This window comes from Tachypleus tridentatus, chromosome 9 (genome assembly GCF_004210375.1).
Source record: "Tachypleus tridentatus isolate NWPU-2018 chromosome 9, ASM421037v1, whole genome shotgun sequence".
Lineage (NCBI taxonomy): Eukaryota > Metazoa > Arthropoda > Merostomata > Xiphosura > Limulidae > Tachypleus > Tachypleus tridentatus.
Window position 1 is genome coordinate 49,861,114 of NC_134833.1, and position 26,107 is coordinate 49,887,220.

Below are 26,107 nucleotides of genomic sequence, written 5' to 3' on the forward strand. Positions count from 1 at the left end.
TTCGACATTAGACCCATCCCTTATTGGGTATTATATGTTATGCAAATTAAATATAGAAGCGAAAACTGTAATACTCTACTTTGAACGTGTAATAAATAATAAAAAGTAGTCGACTGTATTAACTATCTCGTTCAATATTTATATGAAAAACAAATTAAATACAATGAAATCCTTTCAGGAGAGATGATTGTAAAATTATGTAAAATAGATTATTGACTATGCTATAATATTTGCCTCCTTCAAAGAAATTGATAAATTAAGATAGTATGTGCGATATGAACTGACATACTTAATACACTATGCTATAACAGTTGTATCGTTAAAATAATAGTTTTATTTGTAACCTTTTAAGACACGTAATTAAATCTAGACGTAGATGATTTTAGTAACACCGTAGGCGTATAAAATATAGTAACATCGTGTGGAACCTAAGTAACACCATCCTCCTTTTTAAAACACGTGTAATATGCTTAATTAGACCATCCTCCTTTTGAAAAACTATCCCTAGGAAGACCATACGTCTATGATTACTAACACAATCCACCTACAAAACCTTGATAATAACGCCGCCCTATAGAATCTTAATAACAGTATCTCCTTATAATAACAGACCCTCTAGTATCGAACTATGATGTCTTCCCCCATGAGACAGTTTCGCCCTTTGTTTCCAATAATAACATAACAATTATGTAACCTTCACGTGCTTTCTGGTGCCATTTTGTGTAACTATGGTGTTATTCCTTTATAACATACTCCCCAGTGGCGCAGTGATATGTCTTCAGACTTATACTGCTAGAAACTGGGTTATGATAACTGTGGCGGGCAGAGCACAGATAGCCCTTTGTGTAGCTTTATACATAATAGCAAATAAGCCTTCGTAAGACAGTAGCGCCCTCTGGTGCGTAGTATTACGATGTAATCATCACTACCTCTTACCCAAAAGCAGTCAATCACTGTACTGATGGCTGAATATTGCCCTAACTACGCCGAGATTTTTCTGAGAATATGGGGGAATATACGTTATTTTATGATAAATCCTGAGACTGTAAATTGGAAAACGTCTGAAGAGGTTGCGATTGTTTTCTGTCAGTAGGGTTGGGTAACTTTTTTTTATCCTAATTCAGATAATATTGATGGCATTGTTATGGTACATTTTCTATGGAACATTTACCATTTCCCAATCTTTGTGAAATCTGTAATAAACTGATGAGACAATAAACCATAATATCTCAGTATTTTATCTGATAAAACGAGATCAGGTTTAGGAGGTGTGGATGTGATCACAATAACACACAGTTGCTCAAAAAGTTGGCAGTAAGGGACGTCAAAGAAACTTTGGTGGAGGAAGTGTTGTTAAGAAGTATATTGGCGTAAAGGAGCGGTACATTTGCCGATGTATCTGCGTTTTGTCGTAAAATTAGGATTAGAACAAAAAAAGGAAAACGGTTGAAGATCTGGTAAGGGATGGAAAATACGAAGATTCTTTGTGAATAAAGATCGACAGTGTTACAAGGATTACTAAAGTACTGGTGAAATAGATTAACCATAGCATGCTAGTGATTCACGCTGGAAGGATAGAAACACCTTAACAACTACTTGGATAAAAAAAAAGGATCCTTTGATTATTTTCTACACAACCATGTACGTCACTCCTAGGCTTCTGGATTTCGGGTTTGATCGAATACACTACCATCTAACGAAATGCTCACACTATTTGCTGTTGAGTAAAATATTACTTGTTATTGAGCGTGGGTCCAAGTTTTAAAAATAGTATTTTTAATATCAAACTTTTGATACTATCTTTATATAAGACTTTGGAGTTAATGCTAGAATTTTGTACTAAGAGAATTGAGAGAACCTTAAAGCCATATTTTTTGTTGTTGTGTAGATATAGAAGATGTTTGAGACAAACTAAGGACAAATATTACTTACAACAGCTTAGAAAACATTAAATACTTATAAAAAAGTTTCAAACAACGAAACCAAAGCATTTACTTTAAAAATAACCTGAAAACCTCATTTCTTTTTTATATATTGGTTTCAAATAAAAAAATATTATTCACGTTCCATGAAATACACTAAGTTCCTAAAGTCTGATACACTGTAAAACACACTTTTCTCGAGGTACACAGCTCTCGTTGATCTCAGAGTATTCAAGAAGTTTTCATTCTGTCTTTTCAGCGTTTCTTCAAGCCGATTAACTTTCTTTGGGTTCTGAAACGGAATAACAGTAAATGAAGAGGAGACAGCGAGTGAAATGTTTCATAAAACTCAGCTTTTACTGTCTTTACTGAGTTTTATGCCGAAGGCATTCCGAGAGAATGTGAACCTTTAGAATTCTCAGAAAATACATCGAAGTCTCTTTCGACAGATCTTCTAATAACGGAATCTGCTTTCAAGGATATTCTACTAACAAAGAACTGGCCGAGTTCCAATTACCGTCGTATTATTGTAATTTGAAAGTTAATATTAATTAACTTAGACTAGTTTTTCTACGCACCATATAAACGCTCTTATTAAATTGTTATAATCCTCATTTATTTGCATGATTATATTTGTAGATCTACTCGTCTGTTTAACTATCCAAATAGAAAAAAAATACTAAGGTGATAAAATAAAAAATTAGGCTTTTAAAGATAAATCACTTATAAAAACTGTGGTACTATTTTATTTACTTAGCAACGTTTTGAGCAAGCGTTCTTTCTCAAGCCAGAAACAAACCTGTCGACTAATGACAACTACAGGCTGTGATGTTTCTCTAAAGAGTCTATTTTTTTTTATATGTGTATGTAAAGGTAACAAAACAAATATAGTTAATATATACAAACAATGTTTTTACACTCTCATCAATATGTGTATACACGTAGCTTTTTACATACTTTTGAACACTAATATTTGAACATGAAGATTTTTTTCTATTCTTTTGTCAAGAGTGTTGTATATACAAGTAGTTTTTGTTTTAACTCTCATCAATACTTCTGCATGTATTTTACACTTTAATTAATACGGTTGTGTAAACAGTCGGTTTATATACACTTAATAACGCTAATTGTCTTACACTTTTATAAAGCTTTCATTTTAATAAAATATTAAATATTTGCTAAGTCTCAGTGATTAGTTCAACTTAACGAAAAAATATCCAAATCACGGAAAAACTAGTAATACAATTTTTCGAGTTTTTCTCGTGTTGGCTGTTGCCTTACAGTGAACGATTCAGTTTCCAGAATCCTGATATATCCAGTTCACCTAACGAACCAAAGAAGTCATTCAAAAATCGACTGCCAATTCCTCTTGTTTTAGCTGGAAACAGTCAACGACAAAAAGATTAATGGCTGGAGGGAAAGCTAGAATAAAACTTACACACGTGCCATCATGCAACGACACATGCCGAAAAAAAAAAAAAAAAGAGCATAAGACGATATCGTTTAAATAAAGTAGTCCGAGCACGGTAGGCCACATGAGTGAGGAATAAATGGTCCTCCCACTTCTACCGGTTTTCCCACCCCTTGATTAAATGGAAAAGGATCATGGGCCGTCACGCTTCATTGAGCCTTTTAACATTAATGCGTGGGATAGTGGTAGATTACACGTGGCAGCTCTTTTGCCTATCGTAAAGTTCAAAAGAGTAATTTTACAAAATCTTTAGCCTATAAACAAAATATACATAATTATGACGTATGAAGTAAAAGTTCCACTCATGTCACTGTTACTGCAATTTAAACGTAATGTCCATACGTACCATGATTTTCTTTTTGTGGGAAAAAACAAGTAAGCGTATTATTATTGTAGTCGACTTTTATGTTCATATTCTAAATCTTTTAAACAATATAATGATTATAGTGTTTTGTAAGATTTTACATCTGAGCAGTACATGATCACATAAGTTGAACAAGAATGTCTGTCTCTCTCTCTATCATAACTCGTAATCTGAGGGTCGCAGGTTCGCATCCGCGTCGCACCAAACATGCTCGCCCTCCCAGCCGTGGGGGCGTTATAATGTGATGGTCAATCCCACTATTCGTTGGTAAAAGAGTAGCCCAAGAGTTGGCGGTGGGTGGTGACGACTAGCTGCCTTCCCTCTAGTCTTACACTGCTAAATTAGGGACGGCTAGCACAGATAGCCCTCGAGTAGCTTTGTGCGAAATTCCAAAACAAACAAAGAAAACAATCTTTATCATAAGACGGTTGTTTCATTTCTATCCGCTAACAAGTATCAATAAATATCAGCGGCGTTAATTAATGCGTATTGTCCATTAATGAATCCATTAATAAGGAGAAACCTCAAAGTGAATGGAACACCACAGCTGATGTCAATGTCACAAAATCTGTCATTACCGAGTGTACATATCAACACTTTATTAGCCCTTAAAGTACCAATATGATCTCAACTCATTGTCTTTTTAAACACAGTTTGGTGAAATATCTATGCAACATATTTTTATTGTTTCATGAATGTGATGGTTAGTTGGTCCCAAATATCATATCAGTTACTCAAAAAATTAAATCAACGGCTGTCTTTGTTGATATTAATTCCACTAGTTATTGCTCAGGTCACATATTTATTTTACGTATATACAAATTTATCTATTTTTTATTGAACATTGTTTACACTTTGTATTACAAGAGGAAAGATATTAAACTTAGTCAGTATGACGTAATATATAGATACCTCACGTGAGGATAAGTCGGCAATTTTAATATAAGGTCCAGCCGTCATAGTCAGATAGTCAACATACCAAAATATTTTTATAACTTAGCCATAATAACATAATGATTAACATTTAAGACCCAACCATCATAACAATATAGTGAACTAGCTAAAACTTTCTTAAGATCAAAGTGTTGTAGTTGGGTAAATGAAATTCTTAGACCAAAGATCCATACTGAACCCTTCAACACACATACTTCTACGTTTATCCGAACTTGTTACATCTAATGCCTTTACTACAAAAAAATCTGCGAAGTTGCCATGGAGACTAAATTGGATCCCACCTTTGTCAACCTCTTTGTTGAATACACCCTAAAATATTTTATTTAATTAACACAATCGATCGATACCTGTGATGCATTGTCAGTATACTAAAGACATACTAGGGATTGCGTCCATACCTAAATCAGATTTAAAAACTTTATACAATTTTTCTTCTTTCCATTCTTTAAAAGTTACTTGAGAAATATCAGATACAATCCTCTCTTTTCTCGACATTAATATACACATACAAGACGACCATCTGGCCATTAATATACATTACAGAGAAACACATTCACACACGTACCTACATTAACATAAACGTACAAGACGACTATCTGGCCACTAATATACATTACAGAGAAACACATTCACACACGTACTTACATTAACATAAACGTACAAGACGACCATTTGACCACTATTATACATTACAGAGAAACACATTCGCACAGTACCCACATTAACATATGCATACAAGAAAAAATCTGATCACTATTATTATACATTATAAAGAAACAAATTCATACACGTGTCTACATTTCGAATCTTTCCACCCGTATAATAAAAAACGTTAATATCTTATTCACAATTTCTACAACTACACAAAATATGTTGTGATGATAACGATTAAAATTTAAATCCAAAGTCACGAAGACATTTGAAAGACACCACCCTTATTCTTTCATCCATGATACGGCCAACAAAGCTAGCTCATATAACTAGAAACAAACATTTAACTCCATCAAAAAGTGAAGTAACACACCGATCGTATTACATTTGTGCTAACATACTACTGGCTCGACAGAAAGATCAAAGGTATTACGTTAAACAATAACACAATACTTACTTAAGACCCTACCATTAAACCTCTTTTAAAAGACCCACCATTATGTTGCACAGGCATAACAACAACCTAAACAAAATACTGGTACACAGTAACCTTAAAGAAAAACAAAATGATACTACAAGCATTCAAACATGTAAAGGAAACAGGTGTTACCTGGCCATATATAAACAGCGCTACACATGAACGAGAAAAGAATACAACTTTCAACATAAGATAGTCTTTTACATGTACAACTGAATGCATCATTTACTGTATAACTTGCAAAAGATGCAATAATTTATACTTTGGACAAACAGGCCGCCGACTCGATGATCGAGCACGAGAAGATATAAACCAAATTAAACTACAGAATCAAGATACACTTATAGGCAAAACATTTTACCGTCAACAACCATACAGGTGGGGACTTTTCAATTCTAGAAGTTATCAGTGATACAACAGACGTACACAAAATAGAACGACTCGCAAGGAGATTAATCAACAATCTGGTACAACAAACTGGTTTCAGTGAATGCTGTTCTTTTCTATAGTTTGCTATTTCTATATTTTATTTAAAATTCAATTGCCATCTACTTGTCTTTTCATAACTTGTAATTCTTGTGTAATAGATGTAATTTTGATTAGAATTTTCACACAACATTCTCAAGATTTATGAATTTGAGCATGCGCCTTTCTTTTAGATAGTACGGTCTGACGAAGCGCGCTATCCCGAAACGTCGTCATTCTTTAAATAAAAATATATAAAACTTATTACTCAATTTTAATATCTTCGCCGTCTGTGAAGTTTTAACTATATTTGTCTTTTAATTATACGATATGCAAACTTTATTGTATTCATCTCATATTTAATAAATGTTAAAATTTAGCTAGGAATATTTGTTTTTGAATTTCGCACAAAGCTACTTGAGGGCTATCTGTGCTAACCGTCCCTAATTTAGCAGTGTAAGACTAGAGGGAAGGCAGCCAGTCATCACCACCCACCGCCAATTCTTAGACTACTCTTTTACCAACGAATAGTGGGATTGATTGTTATATTATAACGCCCCCACGGCTGAAAGGGCGAGAATGTTTGGTGCGAGCGGGATTCAAACCCGTGATTCTCGGATTACGAGTCGAACGCCTTAACCCACTTGGCCATGCCGGGCCAGCTAGGAATGACAAATAAGATTACCTAGGTCTTTTTAAAAATACAATAATTGATCAGATGGAGTTTCTATTTTGTCTTTATTTGGTTTTATAAAGTCTAAAGTTTCATCTTGTTTTGTTGAACTAAGCACAAAGCTACATAATGGGCTATCTGTGCACTGCCCACAACGGATATCGAAACCCGGAAAGTCCTCAGACATACCGCTGAACCACTGGGGCGCTTTCATCTTGTGACTCATTCGACAGGTTAGTTAGAAATTCGCATTTCTTTTTCGTTTGAACATTATAAAGACACATAAGGTTTATATTAACAAAGACACATAAGGTTTATATTAACAAAGACACATAAGATTTATATTAACAAAGATACATAAGGTTTATATTAACATTAAGCAATTGTTTTAGCGTTATAAGCTTTAGACTTACACCTAAGCTACCAGAGAAGGGTGAGTACCACACCAGTCGAACTCCAAGGGTCTTCGTCTTCAAAATTCCTATTGATTACCTGTTTCAACGTTCAATTTTTCTCAAAATTAGCCTGGAACTGGGAGAGTTTTTATCTATAGATGTGGCAAGAAATGGGTTAACTTTGTACCTAAGCTGATATGAGACAAAGTTACAAATATATTTACATTTGTGTCAATAACTAGAAGACTGACAGGTATGCATGAAAACATACATAAATGTTCCGTTAAATTAAACGTTCTTTGGAATGGTATAAAAACATCTTATTTCTACATTATTATGTATAATTGTGTTCATAAATGTCTACATTGTGTTTATAATACGAAAGAAGGTAGACCTGCAACAGAACTTATGATGGATATTTTTTATATCTATATAAAAGCCTATAATACTTACACAAACTGTCTGGAGAATTGTAATAATCACTGTAAATCAAGAGAGAACAAAAATTTTACAAACGTTCAATTTTCTAATGAATAAAATTTTTGGATTAATATTTCACACAAAACTATTAAATATTACTTTAATAGATAGCAAATATACACATACTTCAAGTTTCAGAATTTTTATGCTAAAACGCAAATATTGTCTTTGTTTTTGTCTTAGCCGGAAGAACGAGTAAAGAAAAATAATTTATGTTGTACTGTTGCCAAAACTAACAATGGGCTACTAAACGAACTTAGCTTAAAATGTATATCGGCAAGCTTGATCAACAGATTTTAATAATTTCGGCACTTTGTTGTCAAAGTCTTCTTTGCAGTTTGGAGTTGTGAAACCTTTGGGCGGGAAAGGTCAGAATTCCGTTTTGATATATATTTGCAATTGACAAGCAACCCCTTTCTCTGTAGGGTTATCATAGTCATCGATCTTGAGAGAATGTGAAGAGGAAGGTTTTACTCTCTAGGATTATAAATCACAGTTGTAACTTAAAAAAAATTAGAATACTCGTATATTCTAACCATGTTTTCGTAAGTTGTCATTCATCTTTGACACCTTCAAAACTGTCAAAATATCTAACCGAACTTTTCACTTTTGCAATTTTGGGATTTTATGCGATACATGTTATTCTTCTTTGTAAGGCATGTTTTACTTATTTTCCTCTCACGTACATTTGTCAATGATTTATTCGCGTTTTGTGTTTTTACTAAGAAGATGTTGTTAACGCACAGCTACACAACGAGATATCTGCATTCTACCGACTGCGAACAATCGAACCTTGAAGCTGTTAACGTTGTGAGTTCATAAAGTTATCGCTCACCTACAGGGAAAAAACCGAAGACGATTGTTGTTTGTCAGTTAAATTTTACTTAAAGCTCCTTCAGGCCAATATGAGCTAGCTGTTCCTAATGTTGAGGTGATAAACTAGAGGGAAGGCAGCTAGTTAACGTCATCCGTCACCAACTGGTTGGCTACTGTAATCGCTTAATGAAATCTGACCATCACTTTAAGTTGCTGATCGCGATTTTTTTAAAATATTTGGTAGTGACGGAACGCAAGCCATAAATCCACAGTATGATGTGCTAGCCATTTGTTTGCATTCTAAGAACAACCTTAAAAATAATTTTTACTCACTTCATTGTGTTTCCATACATAACAAAATATATATTACTCAAGTTTTGACAAACTAATTTTAAAAAGGTTTAGTCTTGGTGTGTTCTGTAAATAATTTATTCGTGGTTCAACAAATGTAAATCATGAATGTTATTCTGGTATAAGACAACTTTATTATGCTGTATGAAAAAGGTGATGGCAGAATAAAGTGTCTTTGATCGTTTAGCAAATGAGCATTATAACGTTTCTTTTATCAAACCATAACATTATATAAAATTTCGCAGGAAAAATAGGATAGTTAAAAGTTCAACATTTTATCCCGATTTTATAATCAAAACTAATGGCATCGTTAAATTCTGTACATTTTCAGAGCATAAACGTGGTCCTGAAAATTAAGTCATCTAATTTGCTTCAACATAAATGTTAGGCAGTTACTCGGTTGAACACTTTAATCGGTTTTCCGGTATGGGTCATTTAAAATGACGTTTACCATACGATGTACTACCTTCAATATCACATTTACTTCCAATACTCCGTTCTGTACTCTTTATACTTGCAAGATAGATAATTTATAGAAACCATTCTTCTGGCAACTTGTAGTAGGTTTGTTCAGACGCATGAACTGTACGTTTCAGGTTTAGAACAGTCATGTATTATATATTAATTATCGTGAACTTCCTAATGGTTACTGGTGTGGCCCATTAAATTTCGTTTTTCTGCAAAGTGACATATTCTGCAAGTTTTCTATGTGCATTAACTACGCTGCGTTAGTGAAACTAAGGAGGTGTGGTTCATATTAGTCAACCAGTAAGTTAAATATCAAAAGTTACGTATTGTACGATCCATAATACAGGCAGTAAACTAGAACAACAGTTGAATTCAATCACGTGTTTTCTCTATTATCACTTCTTTCTTAATTAATGAGTTACAAAAAATCATGACAAAATTTTCGAGCAAGCCGTCGAATGATGGATTTCAAAAGGAAATATTATAATATAATGCACAGTGTTACAAATAATTTGTCTTTTTGCAAAATATAGAAAGGCCTACTGATCTCATGTGGACTATCAGGTATTGAAAAAGAACATTTAAATGGGTAGATCTTTATAAACACAGGTTGCCGATATTATTGTTTCTGAACAAAGATATTTGTACCATTTACGTGATTCAAATTTACAATAACAGCTTTACACATTCCGGATACACGAAAGTTCCTTAAGTGGGTCTAACCTATAAGAAATTACTTACACGAATCTAATTTATGACAAATTATTCACATGGTTCTTGCATAATACAATTCCTTTATACTGGTTAAAAGTAAGACAAGTTCCTTACATGGATGTTGTAAAGCAAAATTCCCTCATATGGATTTCATGTAAAAGTTACGTACGTACCTGAAGCGCAGAACAACTCCCTTATACAGGTTTCATGTATGAAAAGTTTTTCACGCAGCTCTTGCGAAACACAACCCTCTTAAACACTTTTTTTGTACGAAAGTATATTACACGGCTATAGTTTAGTTGTTGTTTGTTTTTACACACCTCTAGTGTAAGACAACTCCCTTCTATATCCTTAAATGTTTGAAACGTTCCATACATAATTGTAGTGAAGTTCAACTCCTTTATACGTCTTTAAATGTATGACACACTCCTTACACAGCTCTACATCTTTAAGTGTATGACACACTCTTTACACGGATGTATCATAGTACAACTTTCTTAGCTATTAACAATGGTTTTAACTTTCCTGCATATATACATCTGGTTTGGTTTTTTTGGAATTTCGCACAAAGCTACTCGAGGGTTATCTGTGCTAGCCATCCCTAATTTAGCAGTGTAAGACTAGAGGGAAGGCAGCTAGTCATCACCACACACCGCCAACTCTTGGGCTACTCTTTTACCAACGAATAGTGAGATTGACCGGTAACATTATAACGCCCCCACGGCTGGGAGGGCGAGCATGTTTGGCGCGACTCGGGCGCGAACCCGCGACCCTCAGATTACGAAGCGCACGCCTTAACGCGCTAGGCCATGCCAGGCCCTATATACATCTGAGAAATATAATTTTGTTGCATCAACAATTGTTATATACAAACAAGGATAACTCAGAATTATTTTCAAAGGTGTTAAATTGCTTAAGGGTCATGTGTAGCTCAGTGATTGGTGTGCTTAGTTCGTCTAAAGGTGCATGCTAAAATGTCTACAGTACTTTGGAATCACTGGTACAATATGAGGGTTTTGATTAATTACCACTTTTTCGGTTAGATAAGAGTAGCCTGAAAACCGACGGTGAGTTATGTTGACTAGATGTCTTCTTTCAAACGTATAAACTCAACATTAGGTAACGACGATAAGCAGGTAACCTCTATGTAGGTTTTCGCTAAAATTCTGAACAAATAATAACAGATAACTTAGGAACAATGCAGTTTCGGAACCCGAACTTTTTTATAGATTCCTCATTTTAAGTACACTTATCATGCAAACTTATATTCATAAAACTTTTGTTATAAATAAAAATTCAGGTATTTTTGTTGCATTGCTGAGATTCCATGTCATGCGCTCATACTTTAGGTAGCCATTCAGCAGTCGGAAACTAATAGACCCGAAGCCCTACGCTATTAATAACACATGACATTGTCCTGAGTGGATACTTATTAGCAGACTGTGATCTCTGTACATAACGTCCTCGATAACGTGCGCTGGTTTGTGAGTGACTAACTGCTGATTAGTTCGACTTAGGACATGTACACGTGAATATCTGCAACTTATAAGGTAGTTGTCCTACACTAGAAGCATGAAGAGACTAACTTTGTTTATAGTAAGGAACTAGACTTAAATAATTCACACATCTTGCTTTGAAGTTATCTGTACTATATGATATTATTATGCCACGATACTCTTAGACATTAATTAACTGAACTTTCTTTATTGGAAATATGAAGGTTTATATGGAGCTAAAGAGGTGTTAGCCAGAAATGAGAAAATATACCTGTTTATAAAAAAAATGCAAAAATTGGAAAAATAAATGATATAATTATTATTATAATTATAATATGGGTAATTATCTCTGGAATAAAAATCACTAAAATAAATGTAATGAAAGAATGAAAAACCTTGTAAATGTGTCCGAAACATCAGTGTATTTGTAGTAAAGCCATCAAAACTTAATATATTTATTTATAAAATAAAGTGAAAATTGTACAAATAGATTTAAATATTCAGTTCACCTAAATTAAAGCAAGTCGAATAATCATTACACCTACAGTAAAGGTAACAATAACTACAACCATAGTAAAGATGACCGAGCAAACATTACAACCATAGTAAAGGTAGACAAAAAACAGTGCAACCATAGTTAAAATAAACAAGCAAACAGTACAGCCACAGTAAAGACATGTAAACAAATAGTATGCTTAAAGCCATGCAAAAATTTAGCATTTTCTTACAACTATGTACAAATATATTAAAGTCAGTAGATTCCACATTACATTTGTAATAATACTAGTAATTTCATACTCGTACTAAGTAACAGATGCTTTCACTTCTGTCTGCGTTAAATAAGGGCAAAACAAAGTAAAATAGTTCAGATACACATTTCATCAAAACAAACACTCCAAATGTTGATTGTACTGTGGTTAGAATGTTTTATTATAAGTGCAGTAGGAACTTTAGTTGTATGTTTAAAAGTGTAAGACACGTAAAAGATAAATCGTCAAATATTACAGTACACAGTGAGAAGTTATTCGAAACTACAAAAAAAAATATCAAGTTTAACAATACTTTCGATATATGTTCAACAACTTTGAGAAAAAATCGAAAATATTTGTTGATATGATGATATTATATGTAATAAACATTCACTGTAATTAATCACCTAACAAAACTAATGTCATAAATTGCTTACTTAAAGTAATAAAATAAAAATAACTTAGCTAAATTAATCGCACAATATTCAAAACAAATTATCCCTATATACATATATAAGATTTTCCCCTAAATAATTTAAGAGCAACTCACTCGCAGAAGAGTAATGAAATTGGTCACCATCTCTCTATATCATACTTTATTATTTTCATTATGACTTTCACGATCAGGTTCCCATGTAATATTCTAACTAATAATATATGTGCACAGGTAAAAATGTCTCTTTACTGAACAACAGTTGAGTCTAGAGGACTTGATATGTGAAAGTAATTAAAATGAACTCGACCGCGATCAAGGGAATGATGCATAATGTCCACATAGAACAAATACTTTATTTATTAAATACAAAACAAAGGTTCAGCCAAAACAATGAAGACTGGACATTCCAATGAAATTAAACACCACAAAATCGTCAGTACAGACTGCTCTTCTTCACAACGGTCATATGTCTGTTTGAAGTTGAAGGAACAAAGACGACGAAAGCAACTTCAAGAGCTCTTAATCGTTGAGCTGTCTTCGCTAACATGTAAATCTGAACTCTTCTAGTTTATCAAAACAGGCTTTGCCCTCTTCACGTAACTATGACTCACAAACAAACAAACACGTTATGTGGTTCCCTTTCTCTGTATATGATCGTCAGGCTAGAAATTCACCAAAAGCAGCTTATAGGGCTACTCAATTTAACAACTTGTCACGGATAAAGACACAAAGAGCTTACATTGGCGCCAGCTTTACAGCTGACAAGCCCTGAAGCCATATTTGAAAAACCCAAAATTTGGCATACTTTTTCAAATTAGACCTGAGGTGAATTAGAGTGACTGCATGGATATTTTGAAAATAGTGTTAAAACCTGAATCTAAACTACAGATGAATATATTTATGGTATCTAACACACCCTTAACATCGAGTAAAGATGTTTTAGTCGATCTACTTTAAAGACAATAATTTATAATCAAATTTCCTACCACATGTAACAGAAACAACATGGAGATAATCACACCCAGTTATCATAGGACTGACACGCTATTGAAAAAGCTAGTATCTGTTACAGTCATACACGCATTTGTAGTTAAAATTGAGCTGTTATAAAACTAGTAGTTGTATAGTGGTTTTTACTTGAAGGTAAAATTTCTATGACATTATAACAAATTTGTTACATTTAAAACTAGCTTTTCAGTACAATAACCTTTCCATTTAATATGGATTATAATGTCCCAAAACGTGATCTTTTGGTCAATAGTAAATGTGACATGACATTCCAATAATACCAACAATCATTTAATATTATAGTGTACAAAGTACCGAAGCATGATGTTTTGATCAAACGGAAGTGGCATATAACATAGTAACAATACTGTTGATCATTACGTTGAAGATCACCTGGAGGGTCACCTTTTTTAACTAGTAGCGCAATAGTGTGTTGCCTCTTGAGCAACCTGTTTGTTTTGGTTTGTTTTGAATTTTGCGTAAAGAAACACAAGAGCTATCTGCGCTAGTCGTTCCTAATTTAGCAGTGTACGACTATAGGGGAGGCAGCTAGTCATCACCACCCACCGCCAACGCTTGGGCTACTCTTTTACCAACGAATAGTAGGATTGAACGTCAAATTTTGTGTGACGAGAATTCGAACCCTCGACCTTCGGATTACGTGTCGAGTGCCTTAACTACCTAGCCATGCCGAGCCTTCAGACATTCAATAAATACTAAAATAAAGTCATATAAGGGACGCTTACTGTTGTAAGTTGTACTGTCGTGAGTCCTTAAAACGTGCTCGTGCCATGAATCACGAGAAGAGTGACGCACCCTGTAGACTGCAACACAACATGACAGACATAAATTAAAATATTTTAATTACGGTTTTATCTACTCTTGACACAGGAAACTTTCAGGGACCCTACGGAAGTACATCTAGTTTTAATCACATATTTTATTTTACTATAAACCCATTAGAACCAGTAGAGAAAGGTTTTATTAAAATTATTATCAGCATTATTGTGATTATTTATTTTCTATAGTGCATGGTGTTATGTACAGTACATTTTAGTTCTAGAAATAAACTACCTTATAATAGTTACTGGAGAAGCTACGAAGGAAAATTTTGAGGGTCTAATTGAGTTAAAACAACAGCATGGTGTCATAAGGTCGTTTATTTCTAGTATTAAGAAGTGTTATTGTATGATGTAATATAATAATTGTTATTGGCCAAATTTTCTTTTAATATTAAGGCAGAGACAACATTAAGAAAAATAATTGCTATTGAAGTATATTAAGCTGCAAGAAAAGTTACTTCTGTTAAAGCAGTTTTTATTTGAATTTAATACTTAAATGTTATCCAATGGTCCTTCCATTTCAAATGACTTATGAACTTTTTTATCCCTTATATTTAAAACATGGAGATTATAAGATTAGTGAAAAGAAACTTTATTGAAATAACTTTGCAAATTTAGTAACACAACCTTTTCTTAGTTTATCTCTTAAGAAAGAAATAATGGATAGTCTGGTGTATTAATGTGAATATGGTGGCATCTTAAACGATCTAGTAATTTTTCCTCAAACCAAAATAACTCTATCTGGAATTTAAAGCTTACACATGTTTGTGAAAGTATAAACAGTTATTTCATCTTCAAATAGGTTGTTTTCTTTATGTCAGCAACAAAGAATATTAAAAAAAGAAGTCATTTAAAGTAACGTTAAAAATCTTTCTGTCTTGAGTGGCAACATTTCTGGAAAAAATGCTTTAAAAATTAAAGTAACTGTAAGTAAAGGATTTTTGGGAAATTACATTTGTGAAATACATACTTACAGTTTTGTATGTAAATATGATTTTTGAGCTAGGTGCCTAAACTTGGTTATTTAAAATAATGACTTGCTTCTCTTATCTATTTTAATATTTTTAAACGGAAAACTAAAATACATGTTTCGAGTTACGTGTGTATGTGCAGATTTCAACAGTATCTACATGTAAGAATGACATTTTAGGTTTTAGTATGGCGTGTATCAGGAAAACCAAATTATGTATAGTATACAGCTGAAATGGAAGGGCAGTGTTAATGATTAAAGTTCAGTACTAGAATTAGCTAAATATTTTTTTGAAAAGTTTAAAAGCAAGATAACATTATGAATAAGCGTTTCTCGGTACTAAATCGAATGCCTGTTAAATAAATTACGAGAATACAGCATTGATCCAAAGAGTACATCTAGGCTAGGAGCACTGTACGTTATATGCAGGTTATAGTGACTGTACGTGTAGCCTATGGTGATTGTGTATTATTTATTAGTCATTAGGAATGTAGATCGTCAGTAGTCTATAATAGCTGCAAGATTATTAAAGTAATATATTATCTGCCGGCTACAATGACTACATATTAAATATCTGCATGCTATGATGACTATGATGACAAATTATAATTATGATGACTATACATTATATGCAGGTTATGATGACTATACATAACCTGCAAGCTGTGATGACTGCACCTCATTTACAGGCTATAATGGCAAGTTTAAATTGATGTAATGGAAAACAATCAGGTGGTCAGAAGAACCGGTAACAAATATTTAACACTGGATTGTGAAAAGCGATTTGAAATTTTCAACCTGGATGTTATCTAAAGAGCAAGTGAACAGGTTGGATACCCCTAGGATTCATATATAACCATTGCTAATTTTTAATTACTGAACAAAAATAGACAGCCATCCACCACTTCTCCCAGCACAAGGGATTTTGTGGCTCTTTGAACCCAATAATAGAATTGGCTGTTACTTTTATATTACGCGTATAGCTGAAAGTCGTAATGTATTCAGCGCATCACGTCTCAAACTTTTGACCCTGTGACGTAGTGCGATACATTAACCACTAGGCCACGACCGACTATTGTATAAACTGATTTATGATAATCTATCAAAAATTGATACTTTGATTATATGAAGAGAAATTCGGTTATTTATCCAAAAGTGGAGCTTTAAAAGTGTGGACAGGTATTTTAAGGTTAAACTGATTCTACTAAAGATCTTCACTTCCATTCTGGTAATAACATAGCTGAACTGAGATATGATTATTGTAGAACAATGTCGAATTACTACAGTCTAGCAACAGTAAATAGATTGGACACAATGTGCGAAACATATTAAAAAGAATATTTATTAACATTAAGTAGGCAATAAAACAGGCTAATACACAAGGACAAAAATCTTTGTTAGGCCTAACTAGACAAAAACAACAGAGTATTATTTGCTGGGTTCCATTGCTTTTCTCACGATCACAAGCTCAATAAAAGTACAGACGTTGAGAGTCAAGTCAGAACTTTCTTGACATGCGCTTGTTATCGAAAAAGAAATCTTGGGTAGTTTTCTCTACAGGGCCACCAAGTTTCTGATCACTGTTGAATGTCGTCGATAGATTTCATCCAATAGACTAGCTGAAAGACCTCGACTATTCTGACAGGCAAAGAAGACGAAATCTGATATGGTAGACAGAATCACAGAGTGAGCTGATTCTGACAAAACCTTAACGATTATTTGAGCTATATGTTTGAGTTACTTAGATTGTTCACATTCCGAAATAAATAATAAGATTAGAATGAACTACAGAAACTATTGTTATATTTCTTCACCACCATCTGAAAGAAAAGAAAAGGGCTTTGGTTAAGTGTTAGGATTTTTTTTTCATTAGTTGTCCTAAACGACGATTTTGGCTTTATGGACTTATTATTTACTATCTACGTGTAAGGTCCATTTTGTCGATTTAGAGTGACTGGTTCTTTATCTGATGTCATGATGACTAGATGTCGTGTTAACGTTGACATTTATTTTCAATAACTTCTACTCTGCTTAACTTCTAGTTTTTTGTTTAAAAGATGATGTTTTCCTGACTAACTAGTAAATTATCGATGAAAAAACTGTTCGTAAAGCTGATGTTGATTCATAGTTAAATTACTGTTAACTAAATGAAAAACTTACTGATATTAACTGCTGGCTAACTAAATCACTTGCTTTATAAATATTACTGAGGGAGTGCTAAACTTTTGATTAGGTACTATAGAATAACGATGAATATATAGATACTTAGGTGCTGTTGATTAAATTCTAAACTTATATAACCTTGTAACTATTGCTGTATAAGTACTGAAGTAATTCTACTTGCTTATAATAAGGTTGGTCACTTTCACTTTAACTTGTAGATTATTATTTGAAATGCCATACACCCAAATTATCCTATGCATCTTTATGAGCTGATACATTAAGTAAATAATCTCTTTCTCTGATTAGCTATATATCATTATTAACTAAAATCTCGTCACTCAACAACATCAGGTTACTAATTGAGCTTAGCCGCTATAACTGCTTTAGTGGATTACAATTATAAGTATAAAGTTTCACCAACCATTCATTTTCATGGGAAACAACTGTCGTCAATGCGCGTGCATGCTCTGTCTACCGAGGAATTGCCTGCTGTTTCAAACTCGGTTTGGTAGTTGATTAGTGTTGATTAAAAATGTGCGTGTAAGTCAAACCTTGTGGAAGTTAAGATAAAGATACCAAATATTACATGAAATAACTGGAATATATGTATGAAAAAGTTAATGATCCCTCACTTATACCTAGACTAGACCTGACTGTACACGACATGCCATTGACCATGAATAATTAGACTCTCATTTGTGCATGTCATTAAGAAAGCATGTATATTTAAAAACTGTTTTGTTTTTGGTTTATATGACAAGAATTACAAACTGATATACATATAATTTGCATGAAATATTCAGAGATGCATCTTGGAAAAGATAAAACACAAGCAAATAAAAAGCGATATATTGTAACTGGCGTGATACGTTATCTCACGATTAGCAACATATTTTTGTGCTTTCTACAACGTGTATTTATAATTTGCTTGAGCACAAAGTCACTTTATCGAAACCATGTCTCAATTTTATTTTTGTCAAATATAACTCATTCCCCTATGATAAAAGTAGGAAATAAGAAATAAAAGTCAAACATTTCAATTAAAATCACGCTTATATTATATGAAATACAAGAGAAGTGTAGTATGTTCCCTCCAAAATTAACCATTTTATTATGATTATAAATAGTTGTTGACTAACTTATTATTAATGAAATATTTTAAGTAAAGTTGAAACAGACTAACAAACATATATAATTAGAACTGTAGAATATTCTTCGTGTTAAAGCTGAAAATACGAAATTTCTGTAAACAACAAAAACAAAATTGTGAAGATTCAGAAACAAGCATCAAAACCAGAATTTCGTTAGACACGAACTCGAAATGGTTGCTAAATTTAAGTCGTGTTGCGTAATTACAGTTTTAAGTCCTAAAAATCCAAGTCACTACCTGTTTTGTTTTTTTTACGGAAAAAGACGTAGCAAAAGAGTAGTGTATTAGCATATATAAATTACCCATTCATTATTAAACACCATATTAACATTTAATACTTGATAAAGTTTTCTTATTGGATTTCTTCTGGTGCTCCAACACTTTCCCTTTGTTTGTTTTTCTTTCGTAAAGCAATCTATGAGATTCGATATAATGCTACCATGAATCGGCATTTTTTGATTAACAGAACGTTGTACAGTTTTTACTTCAGATATAGAACGGACAACAGCACATGAACATGCCTCGCTCAGGAAGTAAGTAAAAATTTAATGCCTAAACAGAGATCGTGAAGTTAATCAGCGAATCGATTTGTTAAAGTATGAGCCAACTTTCTGCACTCGTTACCCGGGTGCACTACTTACTTCAAAATTCCCTGTGTGATCAGAGCCTCCTATCGTAATTATAAGACAAACTATGTTACCATGGTTACCATTCTTCCATTCGCTTTTTGATCACCGGGTAAAATAGGTAAATGAGTTACTCCATAAACATTATTTCATAATAACTTGTAAAACTCATATGTTAGCGGTCGTCTATGTATTTACACATAATATTTAATATATTAATAAAGAGATTGACAAATTTGTATAAAGCGGTTGTTTTGCCTGTTTTGTTTGTTTTGTTTTGTTGTGTTATAGTATAGATCTTTTCATAGTACATCCTGCTGGAAATTTCTGAGATTTTTTTATTCTAATGCATAATTATGTGGGGTTACTGAAAAAAAAAAAGTCAGTAACTCTAAATGCATTTTTGTACTCTCTCCGAAATGTCTTTGCCAGTTTTCTGTTTCAAAAATTAAAAAAAAACTATACAGAAAGCGTATGTAAAGTTAATAGTTATAAACAAGACGCTTATGAAACTATAAAACAGTATCGAAAGTCGTAAACACTATTTAGTTATCAAATACTTAAAACAAGTTATCTACTTATGTACTTACCAGCAATGCATTAAATATTTATCGTTATTAGGTTTAGTTTGTTTTGGATTTCGCGCAAAGCTACTCGAGGGCTATTCACGCTAACCGTCCCTAATTTAGCAGTGTGAGACTAGAGGGAAGGCAGCTAGTCATTACCATCCCCTGTCAGTTCTTGGGCTACTCTTTTACCCACTAATAGTGGGATTGACCATAACATTATAACGCCCCCCACGGCTGAAAGAGCGAGCATGTTTGGTGTGACGGGGATTGGAACCCGTGCCCCTCAGATTACGACTCGAGTGCCTTCACCACTTGGCTTTGCTGGGCCTTATCGTCATTGGAAATAAAATAATGTTAAAACAGTAGAATACTGTTGTAAATGTCATTTCTTTGTTTTGCAGACGTTATAACCTTAGTTAATAGTTTGTATTTACAATTTTTCTTCTCTGTTTCTATCTATTTTTATTTGGGAATTGAGAATTTTTAATATATTTAAAAAAACATTATTTTGTAGTAGCTAAAAGTCAATTTGTTAACTATGTATTGCCACACAATACACTAACTACAAAAATGAATTAATGTTTTTGAATTGACTTATTTAATGTCTTTATGAAATTCATTTTTAATATCTTTGTAGGAATACTTTGCTTTTTTTTATTAGCCTTCGGCCAAAATGTTTTTGGAACTTTCAAAAGTGGTTTCCCATTTGATCATATAATTAAACTTTCGTTTAAATAATGTTTGAATTTCCTGTTGTAATACCAAAAACTCAAATCTAGAAAGTCTTTAGAGTTTCATATTCCTGGCTCAGCTGCAGGTTTACAATGCCTATCACGTGGGTGATTGATGACATGAACACATGCGACTCACACCATCCGGCAAGCACGCTCTGCCTTGGAACACTTTGTTTGAGCTCTGACTATCGATTGATCAAGACTGCTATAATCTGAGTCAGCGTTATTATGTTGGAATACAGAAAATAATATGGTTCATCAGAAAATGATAAATTTTCAAACTTCTTCATTGTCTGTTCAGGTTAAAAACATTACTTTTAATTCTGTATGTGTTAACCTTGTTTTTATTGTACTTAGCAGTAACATCATTTCATGATTTATCTATTAAGTGATGTTTGCTTACGAAAAAGAACACCACCTACAACTAAATACAAACTAGAGAGAAACCTATTCTAATACACTTCCAATTAGAAAAAAAAAAAAAAAACGTTTTTGTGACCTACCTCGTTTTTAGATACCTAAGCTTTTGTAATTATTGGGTTTTGTTTTTATAAAACTTTAGTACTTTCCCTACTTGCGTATTATTCATACTCTCATCTTATATTGTTCAAAAACGTTCTTCTTACCTTTATATTGTGATTTTTTTAAAAGTTGAACTACTTTGAATGCTGATAATTAATCAAGCTTTATCAGATCGATCTTCCAAATCATATATTTCCTTGGTCGTAGTTTTTTAGTTCAAAGTCCAATATTATGCGCAATTCCCATTTAAACAATATTCTACGAAACAAAAAAAAATCCACCTTAATCCACAAATCTTGACAAAATTTCCATCTACCCTCTGTAAATGAAATTCGCTCTCCAAGACAAAGTTAAGGCAGACCAATACATATAAGCCCATTGGATCTGCCTAAGGGAACTTGAGAAGTTTATAAGTGATCATTTAGAATTGCTGTGATTTCAGTTTATTCGATCTTTTTTTTTTATTCAACCAGCAGTTTATTTAAAGTTGTGGACGAAAATTTGACTTACCTGTCTTCATCAGTTTCAAAATGTCCGGTTTTATCACAAAGGACTTTTTTACTGAAGTGTTGTTTTTTTAAAAATTCTGAGCTTCATGCTGTGGGTGAGAGGCGTGGGTTCAAAGCCTGTTGCTCTTCTAAATATTATACTATGCGGAATATCTATTTCCAAGGGAAACATTAAAGATTTACTTATGCTCTTTGATTCCACATTGTTTAGCAATCTCATTGAACAAATACCGTTTCTTGGAATAAATTTATCTTGAAACCATTATACTGTTGATTAATTGTGAATTAATTGCGAACATAATATTTCTGAAAAAAATATATGGCTTATGGCACCATAGATAAGATTATAGAATAAAAAAGGTGTAAATTGTTCTGTTATTATCTACAGATGTTACTATTGAGTCTGTCTGTGCTGATGAAAAAGTCCGTAGATTATTTACTTCTTTGTTTTAGAATTTGCTTACTTAATAACTCGAAACCAAAATTAATACTAAGTAGAAGAAAATTAACCTTTTGCATAAAATATACAAAGTCAAACATACATTGAACTTAAAATGAAACATTCAAGAAGTTATGTAACAATAATCATCAGATTATTCTCCATTTGAAATCAGATAAAAATCAAACACTTTTCATATTTCAGTATAGTTCTCTTAATAACACCTGAGAAAATTTTATTTTCAATAATAGAAATATGTTAAGTATATAGAGAAAAAAAACGAAATTAATAAAAAGACTTCTCAAAACTATAGCTCGAATTACTTTATATAAATTGCTTGTAAAAACAGTAAATGAACATTCATAGTGGTACGTAATAGTATTATAATGTCTTATGCTGTTAATCCAAAATCAATGTACTTAAGAAACAGAATCTAAAAATGTATGTAGTACTCTATATATTGTGACATTTGTGTATTTAAGAAGTTATAAGTTTGAAAATAATATTTAATACACTGGGATTTAACTGAACCAGAATTAAACTTTGACTCAATCCTAGAATGAAAATTTCAAATAAAATTATATACAGTAAACTATTGATGCACTAAAGCAAATATAGTTAATCTAGTTACGAATAACAAGTTAAGTAGTGGACTCAAGGCACAATAATACAGAAAGTGGTACATTTTACGTCTTCTTTACGTTTCGTTTTATTCTAGAAACTCCCTTAAGTTAGTTTGTAATTGTTCAAGAATTTGGTTGAGATCTGCAGGATTCTAAATGTCTAAGCAGTACTAATATTTTAGCAGCAAATATTCTAAACTTATCATAAAAGAAATGTAGTCATTAATAAAGTTTCCTAATCTTATTAATTCAAGGTAATTTTTATATTGTTCTAACACTTTCATGAAAACATATCAATCCACTAAGACACATCTACAGATTTTATACTGACTTATATTTCCAAACAATAACACTTCGGAATAAAACATCACTATTTAAGAAAGTTACGCATTTCAACTTAAACATTTTAGAAAAGTATATTGAATAAATTGAACGATACACCTTTAAGTAAATTTGAGCTTAAATAAAAAAATTTACAATTGAAAACACACACACACATACACATATATATCATATAAAATAAACAAATGTATTGAAAACGGTTATTTTAATAAGCTAATTTCGTAAGTCATTTACTGAAGCACCCACATTAACACAATTAGAAGCGTGCATGTGAATATTTTTAGCGAGGAAAGACAGGTAATGTATACTCTAACTACAGTCTCATTTGTAGGATTTACTACTCTAGCTATGTAGAACAGCTTCGCTTAGGACCCAGTTTGAAACGTAAAAACACATTACCACATATTACTTTCTATTCGTTTCAGGTATCGATGCGAAATTGTTCTCGTTCATGTAATTAATTATGAATTTTCATTAAATTACAGTAATTAAAGTTATTAAGCTTGAAATGTCCATTTATTATTCAATATGAATGATCTTTAAAAGTATTGTGTAAAATAGTTTAGTCATTTCCACTAAAACTTCACGGCGCAATATTCACTTTTACTGTAACAGCTAGTTTTAGCAATTGCTTAAGTGGTCGAAACTGAAACAGAACAATTATTGAAGCCCTGGGTTATTTCATGATGTTACGTAAACTATAACCAAAGTTTTACACTCTTTAAATAATGTCACATGGGTTATATTAGTCTCTACATAGCCTACAGTTTAAACACTGGCTTCAGCTAATGATAGTAGAGACATTTACTTCATCTCTCTTCTCTTACAGTGTTCACCATTCTGCTGTCATCAACTTTGCTTCTTTACCTATAAGCTATATAATATTTAAAGATCATAAAACAAGTCTGGCTCAGTAATTAATTTTTGGTTAAAAATGAAGTAGTTCCGGTAAACGTATAACTGGAGCGAGTGGAATGACATATCGGACTAACAAAATCTTTAGTTTTTGTAAGTAGGTCGTGTTGAAAAAATAATTTTATCAAAGCCATTGACATGTACTTCTACATTTTGTTGTAAAGATTCTTTATACCAAATGCTTCCAGCCACTCATATTTCTTTCTCTTTTTTTTAAGAATATTATTATTGAAATCTCGTTACTATCACGACACCTTTTGACTAAATGGATCAAATACGAAATTACTGAATACAACTTAATATAGTATTATTTCATACACAACCTACATGAAATAAGTTTAGTACAATATTTACTATGTCATAATTGTTATGCAGTGCTGTGTGTCGCAATATTTCAAAATAGCGTTTATGAGGTTTCACAATCTTTTGTGGTAATGATGTAGTATATTAACTCAACTTTTTAAAACTAATTTAGTATTCCGACAAACGCCAGCTGAAGACTTCGTCAGGACTTTTCAATGCTAAATACTTGGATAATATATGGAAGATTCTGATCTAGTGATGCGTCAAGTGAAAGCTCAAATCTTACTAATGCATAAATACAATCACATTATAGTTAGTATATCAGGTAAATCGCAAAATCGCAGATCTCTTAAGACTTATCATGGAAGCATGACAATTGCTATTAGACCGACTATTCATTTACCCGAGTCTATGAAGACCGACAATAAACATGCTGAGAAGGATGTGTTTCACAACTGCTGATCTAAGGGAAACTAGAATTGTACAAAATCGTCACATTTCAAGAAAATAGGCTGTGACCAAACTAGTTAACTTGATTGAAAGTAGTATGGATTAGCCCAACTTCATTTTTATTATGTAAAGCATACTATAACTAATATCATGTGGCAATCAAAAACCAGCGTCTAGAAACTACTCATCTCAAATGCAAATAGGGAAGTGTGCCTTTGTTGTAGTTTACAGCATAAACATTGATAATAAATTGTGTAAAATTGTAAGGGGCCATTTAATATTCTAACTAATCCTGACGGAAGGATAAAAGAAATAATTAGTAAACCGAATGAGACATTTGATCGTACTTGTATTGTTCTAGTTATGATATAATAACAAGGAAAGGTTTGTGACTTGAAATGAGCTTTTAGTTTCCTTCGTAAGGATGAAAAATAGACCGAGAGTGTACGTGAACTTTGCTAATGATCAAGTCTCTTTCATTATGTTGAATCTCATCAGTAATTAACAAAGACTCCTCCTACATCATATTGAAACAGTTCACAGAAGTCGAATTCTTTCAAACATCATAACAGCAAATTCAATCATATTTTAAACCAGTATTAACATAAAAAAACATCTTAATTTGTTACAATATTTAAAAAATAGTTATTTTTTAAAAATTTGTCACTAGACGACGGTGTCATCATCAATAAATATTTTGTACAGCCTTTTCTATGTTGAATCTAATATTGCTATACTAGCGAAAAGTGGTTTACCTTGTTATTAGGATGAGGTCTTATTGAAGTGTTCATCACCCGACATTAAGATGAAGTGCTAATTAAATGGTTCATCATCCAGTATTAAGATAAGGTCCAAATGAAGTGATTTTATTATCCGATATTAGGGTGAGGTTTCAATGAAATGGTTCATCATCCAGTATTCGGATGAGGTCCTAATGAAGTGATTTTAATGAAGTGAATATTTTTATAAAATTATTTATCAATAATGTTATAAAATGACTTAAACAATCTTTAAAAAGTGGAAGAGAAATTTAGAACTGCCATTACATAATTAATTTTC